Source organism: Aegilops tauschii, chromosome 7 (assembly GCF_002575655.3).
Source record: "Aegilops tauschii subsp. strangulata cultivar AL8/78 chromosome 7, Aet v6.0, whole genome shotgun sequence".
Lineage (NCBI taxonomy): Eukaryota > Viridiplantae > Streptophyta > Magnoliopsida > Poales > Poaceae > Aegilops > Aegilops tauschii.
Genome location: NC_053041.3, coordinates 118,968,541 through 118,976,857, shown reverse-complemented (window position 1 = coordinate 118,976,857; position 8,317 = coordinate 118,968,541). Strand labels below are relative to the sequence as shown.

At 44.4% G+C, this 8,317-nt stretch overlaps 1 long non-coding RNA gene across 4 annotated transcripts; it reads left to right on the top strand.

Annotated features, from left to right (window-relative positions):
* LOC120969902 (uncharacterized) lies at positions 1–5,221 on the top strand. 4 transcript variants are annotated; one of them, XR_012188912.1, is made up of 5 exons: positions 8–982; positions 1,221–1,401; positions 1,565–1,616; positions 1,738–1,840; positions 2,021–3,513. It is a non-coding gene; the product is annotated as an uncharacterized lncRNA (long non-coding RNA). The 4 variants fall into 4 exon arrangements; XR_012188911.1 differs by having other exon boundaries at positions 1–982; positions 1,565–3,275; positions 3,351–3,513; XR_012188913.1 differs by adding an exon at positions 4,488–5,221 and having other exon boundaries at positions 6–982; positions 1,565–3,896.
* Positions 5,222–8,317: the final 3,096 nt, after the last annotated feature.

The window sequence follows — 8,317 nt, the reverse complement described above, 5'->3', positions numbered from 1 at the left end:
GCCCATACCTCGTCTCTCCTCCTCTCCTGTTCTCGACCACCGCCGCGCCCCTTCCCCTCCTTCCCCGCGCCCCTTCCCCTCCCTTCTCCTCTACCCAGCGTTGCATCTTCTCCTCTTCTTCTCCGGATCCTGCCGGATCCTCCCGCATGCCGGCTTCTCCTCGAAGAGAAGGGTCACATGGTTCAGCCCCGGCGAAATTGGGCTTGGCCATGCTGCTGCTGGAGGGAAAGCGGTCCGCCGGCGTTTCTCACCATGCCTCATGAGTATGACCGCCTCCACCTCTGCCGCCCGCTTGAGTGGTGAGTTTTTCTCACCTTTTTTCTTCTTCCCCCAACCTTCATCTCTTCCTCACTGCTCCTCCCCCCAATCTCTCCAGTTCAAGGCAAGGTGGACGTGGTGCCTGTGGAAGAGGAGAACTCGTGAACAACTTCCAGTTCATGGAAAAAACGCTTGCACATATGAGTTCTTTCTTCCTCTTCCTCATTTTTCTATTTTGGCCTACATTTTTTTCATGAGTTTTTAGGGGCATATTTTGGGCTTTAGATTGATTTGATAGTGTGCGTGCTGTTGCTACTAGGCGACCCTTGGACCAGTTCGATGTCTGTGCCCAATATTAATATTCTCAGTTAGCTTCGTTGGTTAATTCGTTCTGGATCTCCGGTACAAATTTGTTGATGGTGGAATGGACGGTAGTTTATTATGGTGCGCCTATTTGTGCCATTGGAATTAATTATTGTGTGTTCAAGCTCTTGTTTGTTCTGCTTTAATACGATGCTAACATGAATTATTCTTTTAATTTTTGTTCAGTGACGTTCTTCGATAAAAGATTTGGTTCAACTTAGTATTATTTCTGTTACCAACTTCTTTTCATGAAAGCCATTCATTTTGGCAAGGCCCCATCACACCTGGAAATTATATTGGTTGCGTGGGAGAAATTGAAGTTACAGGCCATAATTCGCATGGCTAAGATGCCCTACAACAGGTTAGATTTCTATTCTTTCCAAATGGTGTACATTCAGTGAAATATTAGCCTGCAAGATGGTTGTTTTATAAGGATATGGATAGCTAGACAAGACACAAAGAGAACATTGCTGCCTAAAAACATGGGGCGACATGTTATTGTTGCCATCACAGACCTTATGAAAACTGTTATTGCGATTTTCTATATGGGATTGACTCCCTCGATGGTGGCGCCCCGACCTAACAGATCTTGTCTTCAGTCTAGAGCTCGGTCGGATGGAGCAGTTGGGGAGGAGTGGCGGATGCGCGGGGCATCGCCGGCCAGAGAGGATGGGAGGAGCATATGCCAGCGAGGGAGGCGGCTCGGCTTGGACCAGCCATGGTGCCGGCGCTGCTAACTCCCACTAACTCCCACGGGCCTCTTATTCCCCATCTCTTCTGGTTGCACCTCCCCCCGTTCCTTCCTCTAATCCCCTTCTTGTCTAACTTAATTCTCGTTTTTAGTTTCCTGCTGTCTATGGCTGCCGTAGATTTTGTTCCTCCCCACTTCTATATCTTCATATAAAATCTTATGAAACAATGCTCTGTTTCTTTTTTGGAATAGGAAGTGATGAATCAAGCAAGGAGGAAGGGCGTAGTGTTGGATATTTGACCAGGTTAGGATTGTCTCCTGTTAAGTATATGGTCGCGTGATTTTATTTTTACCTCGCTGTCAATGAGTTTGATTTGATTTTCATCTCCGACGAGTCTACCGGTTGCGTTCTTATTTTGTTGCAGGCGATATATATGGATGCCTATGTTCTGAATAAACAATATTTACTTGAACCTATATGGTCTGAAAAAAGTTTACACTGCCAATATTTTTCCGTGACCTGCCAAGGTATGAACTAAAACATCAATATCACTCGAACCTAATCATGTCAGGGTCTAAATTATTGCCTATCTGCCAATATAATAGCATGCTAGATGTTCTTAGATTCAATCCAAAAAAGCTTTGTTTGTGTTCCTGTCAATTTTAGACGTGCAGGTAGCTTGATAACTTGCTTTTCTTTTTGTTCAGTACATATATACAGTTACACCATAAGCTCATCAATTTGCTCTGATTAAATTAGCAAAGCTGAAGCATGTAAGGATTCACGTGAGTGAAAGTTCACTTTCTTTCAGGAGAAAAGAACTTTTAGTTAATACCAGTCGAATTTGGTAAGGCCAATAATTATATCCTTTCATAATCATCAGGTTTGCTACACTTAGTCATAATAAAGTATTCTATTTTTTCTTTTTCACAGTGGCATTGCAATGGATATTGTTCTTTTACTAGCAGTGTGCTGAGTGTGCACGCAAAGTACAGGTCATTTTGAGTGGCAAGGGTTGAGAATTACCATAATGTTAATATGTTGAAGAACCTTATAAAATATATAATTATATATTTGGCACTTTTTATACTGATTCAAGTGAAAAATGTCATAATTCTAACAGATATTTGCATCTGCACCAAGTGCGGCATGCAGTCATCCTCATCCTGTCCTGAACGTACCATGTACTCTGTATTGAGAAAAGACTAGGGAGTTAAGAATACCATGTGGCACCGGAGCAGCCTAAGGGCCATTAGTTGGGAATAAGATGCACTGGATATCTGAGTTTAAGTGGTAGCTTCGCACTTTGCAGTATGGTGATGTCACTCTTGGTGTGATGGTCACTAATCGAGCGTGTCAACTACTCATAAAATAGCTCTATCCAGCAAATTTTCTTTAGATTTTGCTTTATTCTATTGATCAGATTTGCCAAGTCATTTTTCCTTCGAGGTATTTAGCATTGCCAAATTTATATATTTACCTAAATTTAATCGTGACCCGATTTGCTCTGGTCAATACATGCATGATGCCTTTTCTTTTCTATAAAGTGGATGCAGGGTTATTTTACCTTTCAGACTCTGAGTTAGATTAGCCGCACCTGTGTAAACGTTTGATAGATGAGCTGTGTCAGGTTGTAGGTACTGCTAAGCACAAAGCTATAATTGGATATAATATTGGATTTACAATTATTTTATGCAAAATATTTCTGGTTAGTTGTAAAATTCATAATATTCCAGTATATTTCAAATTTTGTTTCATAGAGAAGCTCCATCATTGGAACCAGTATAGGTCTGCTGATAAAACCCTTTTGTATGATCATGGTTTTTAGGAATTGATATTCCAATCAATCTACTGATGCGGTATTTGTGGGAGATGAAGAGTAGCGACGGGTTCAATCTAGGGGCCGTCTTTCTCGAGCTACATTCATGCTTCACAGCAGTTCACCTTCCCACAATTGCTCAGGTTGCACATCTGCTGGCCGATGTGATTATGGATGCCCTGTATCTTGCAGTTCTTTCTAACCGAGTATTATTGCAGATTCCAAAATAGGACTAACTTCTGCTTATTTTCTAATCTATTCATTGTACCTCAAGGTGAACCAATCTATCCCACGAGAGCATATTTTTCTTAATTCTACAATAGAGGATGCCGTGGTTTTCGTGTTTTGCTTTAATGTGGGCTGGTTAGGAACTACAGTAAATGTTTTTCCTGAAAGCTAATGCTGTTGCACAATTTCTTTTTGACCGTTTCATTTTTATTGTGAGAAAAATGATGCTTTTCATAAATTGTGCTAATGTGAACATGAGTTGTGCGTGTTGATCTAAATGAATTGGAAAAATGGTCTGGTTGCGGAACATTTGGTACACAATTTTTTTATTCAAGATGGAACAAGTTTGTTATCGATATTCCTGTAAATGGTTTGTATAGTTTGTTTTGTTATTAAGCAAACATATGGTTGTAACACTACTTTTGTTATCTCACTTCGAGGAATTCTTTTTGCTGAGAACACTACTTTTCTCCAATACCCCAATGATTTCATTCCCCAGTACCCTGAGGCCTTGGATCAGGTTTTCTTCCGAAAAGGTACTTAGACTATGATTCATTGAAGATTTTTGACAAACGGAGACGTTCTCTATATAGTGATTTTGTTTGCAACATATTGAACATTAATCAAGGACATGCACCTAAATTAGGTGAAGTTGTATACATGGCAGCATATACAGAGAAAGTGACTTCATATAATCCTATAAATATTTTGACTTCCATTTTGTTTCCGACACTGCTATATTTTCTTGTTTAGATGGTTATTTGATATGGTTGGTTTGTGTTATAGCCTTGTAGGATCTGATGTGAGGTTACATCCTTTCATTGTAAGAGACATTCTTCGTGTGTCGTTTTATTAATTTGAATAAATATTGTGTGAAATCTGGTGTTTGTCTGCCCTTCATGTTTTCCCTTTGTAGCTTTGCTCAATTCAAACCCTGTTGAGGGATTGTTCTAGGGTTCGGCTTTCGCTGGCATGTTGTTATTACAGAGTTAGCCCGATCTCTTTAAATCGTCATATGTACTCCAAACTCTTATAGATTATGCAACTAGCTAATGGTTGGGACTTTATTACTCAGCTTTATTTATAGGTAGCACAACCTCATGTTAGTTGCCATTTTATTGCTACAGATATTGCTACAGATTGCTACAGGGTTGAATGTCTGATCGACGATCCTTGTTGCTGATTTAAGTACTGATTTCATCATCATATGACTACAATAAAGAAGTTGTGTGTATAAATATTACTAACTGCTGATACTTTGCATCAGTGATTTCAATTCCGTTGGCCCTCCTTAAGAACTCTTGGGAATGTAACTCTTGGGAATGTGAGGCTTAAAAGTTTCAACCCTGTGCAATGTGCTTCTCGGGTGTGGATTTGTGTCTGGTTAATTAACGGTTCTGTTAATACTGATATGTCCTTGAACATTATATGGGTATTGCATCGCTTGTACTTATAGTAAGTGGAAATTTTTCTCATATGTTTCAATATGTGCTCGAATAATATTAATGTACACTCTTTCAATACATGGCTTACTCTTGGCCTTTGCGCCATAGACAATGCAAGAAAAGATCAATGCTACTTCGAGAATATGGGAATAGGAGACATGGAGAAGATAATGCATAGTACCACCAACCGTGCTTGTACTTTCAGGGCATCGTATCCGACGTTGCGGCGTCCTTTGGCTACAGGGCGAGGCGGTTCAACTTCTATTACTGGGATTGAGTGTACGAAGAGACCATGTAGGAGTACTATCCGAATGGGAAACTTGAAGATATAGTTTTTTCAGGGAATGCCTCATCCTCTTGGCAGGCGATCAGCCATGGCTTGGACCTATTGAAGAAGGGGTTGCTGTGGATGGTTGGTAATGGTAGAAGTATAAGGATATGGAGAGATAATTGGATCCCAATACCTTATTCATACAAGCCAATCACACTTCAAGGGAGGTGTCGTATCCGTTTTGTCTCTGATGTGTTGAATGAGAATGGTTCTTGGAACGTTAACCTCCTATCAGAGTATTTTAGTCCCGCGGACGTGTCTGAAATTATGAAGATCCGTGCCTCTCCAAGACAAGAGGATGATGTTCTAGCATGGGTTCCTGGTCGCTTTGGTCTTTTTTCAGTTAAAAGTGCTTATGATATGGCTTTTGAGGAAGCTCACCGGGGCAATGCTGTTTCATCCAGTAGTAGTCCAAATGGCAGTAGATCTTTGTGGAAACTAATATGGTCAGCTGGTGTTCCCCCACAGTTCGGAACTTTGCATGAGGCTCTTGTCGAACTCCTTACCAACCTGGCAAAATAAGCATAAGATTGGCCTAGTGTAAGTGCATTTCCCTACTTTGTGTTTTGGATGATGATGATAACCCGTTGTTGGTCTAATCGTGTGCTAAGTGCTTCAGGCTCCCGGTGGTTAGGCTTTCATCGGATAGCTATTCTCTCTTGAAGGAAAAGATCGAAGACGGTGGTTTCTACGCTTTTTATCTCTTTGGTCGTAGGGAACCCGTACTATCAAGAGGGAATCCACATTGGAAAGAGTTGGGGGAATCTTCTCACGTACACTTCCTCACCCCTCTCTTGCCTTCCTTACTTGTGAGAGAGATCGTTTCCCTTCTTCTCCTACTGCTTACCGTGGCTTCCCAGCGGTTGTACCGCTCTCTGGAGCGGTTGTACCGCTGGTTCTTGACGCTTACCAGCTTTGATCGAGCGGTTGTACCGCTACTTCCGGGCGGTGGTACTGCCACCATGCTCAGCAAAAGCTAGGGCGGTTGTTCCGGCCAAGTACCGCCCAAGTACCGGTCAGACTTCTGTTTTGATGCGGTACTCGGGCGGTGGTGGCCCGGTTGGTCCGGTCGTACCGGTACCACCGGTGTCCGGAGCGGTTCTACCGCTCAGGACTTAGCCGTCCCGAGCGCTCAAGGCCAAGCGGTTGCACCGGTCATGTACTGCTCGACTACCGCACTCAGGGGTGACTCCCTACTGTTTCTATGCGGTAGTCGAGCGGTGGCTGGGCGGTTGGTCCGGTTATTATATTAAACCGGTACTATCGCCTGGTTGCCCGGTTGTACCGCCTGGTAGGGTTTTGCACATCAACCGTGAGTCCCGGTTGTACCGGGACAAGGAGCGGTTGTACCGCTGCAGTACAGAAAACGCAGTAACGGTTGGATTTTTAGGGTTGCTATATAAGGGTGCTTCTTCCACCTACCACATTTACCTCTTACCTCTCTCACTCCACCATTAATGCTACTCAAGCTCTCTTTGCCCGATCTCTCTCTCCAGCCACTCAAACTTGTTGATTTGCTAGGGATTGAAGGAGGAGACCTAGATCTACACTTCCACCAAAGGATATTTGCTTCCCCCATACTTTCTTGTGTGGATTTTGTTACTCTTGGGTGTTTGAGCACCCTAGACGGTTGAGGTCACCTCGGAGCCATATTCCATTGTGGTGAAGCTTCGTGGTTTCGTTGGGAGCCTCCAATTAAGTTGTGGAGAGAGCCCCAACCTTGTTTGTAAAGGTCCGGTCGCCGCCATCAAGGGCACCAATAGTGGAATCACGGCATCTCTGTGACGCCCCCGATTCAATCATACACTAATCATGCACGCAAACGTGTACGATCAAGATCAGGGACTCACGGGAAGATATCACAACACAACTCTAAAACATAAATAAGTCATACAAGCATCATAATACAAGCCAGGGGCCTCGAGGGCTCGAATACAAGTGCTCGATCATAGACGAGTCAGCGGAAGCAACAATATCTGAGTACAGACATAAGTTAAACAAGTTTGCCTTAAGAAGGCTAGCACAAACTGGGATACAGATCGAAAGAGGCGCAGGCCTCCTGCCTGGGATCCTCCTAACTACTCCTGGTCGTCGTCAGCGGGCTGCACGTAGTAGTAGGCACCTCCGGTGTAATAGGAGTCGTCGGCGACGGTGGCGTCTGGCTCCTGGGCTCCAGCATCTGGTTGCGACAACCAGGTAGAAGGGAAAGGGGGGAAAGAGGGAGAAAAGCAACCGTGAGTACTCATCCAAAGTACTCGCAAGCAAGGAGCTACACTACATATGCATGGGTATATGTGTAAAGGGCCATATCGGTGGACCGAACTGCAGAATGCCAGAATAAGAGGGGGATAGCTAATCCTGTCAAAGACTACGCTTCAGGCCACCTCCATCTTGCAGCATGTAGAAGAGAGTAGATGGTAAGTTCACCAAGTAGCATCGCATAGCATAAACCTACCCGGTGATCCCCTCCTCGTCGCCCTGTTAGAGAGCGATCACCGGGTTATATCTGGCACTTGGAAGGGTGTGTTTTATTAAGTACCCGGTTCTAGTTGTCATAAGGTCAAGGTACAACTCCGGGTCGTCCTTTTACCGAGGGACACGGCTATTCAAATAGATAAACTTCCCTGAGGGGTGCACCACATAACCCAACACGCTCGATCCCATTTGGCCGGACACACTTTCCTGGGTCATGCCCGGCCTCGGAAGATCAACACGTCGCAGCCCCACCTAGGCACAACAGAGAGGTCAGCACGCCGGTCTAAATCCTATGGCGCAGGGGTCTGGGCCCATCGCCCATTGCACACCTGCATGTTGCGAACGCGGCCGGAAGTAGACCTAGCCTAGCAGGCGTTCCAGTCCAATCCGGCGCGCGCCGCTCAGTCGCTGACGTCACGAAGGCTTCGGCTGATACCACGACGTCGAGTGCCCATAACTTTTCCCGCGTAGTTGGTTAGTGCGTATAGACCAAATGGCCAGACTCAAATCAAATACCAAGAACTCGTTAAGCGTGTTATTTTGAAGTAACCGCGGACGCCGACCAGGGCCAGGCCCACCTCTCTCCTAGGTGGCCTCAACCTGCCCTGTCGCTCCGCCACAAGATCCACTCGCGGGTACTCCTACGAGCCGACCCGACTTTAGTCACCATAGGTATCATGTAAAGTATATAAGTATATACCCGTGA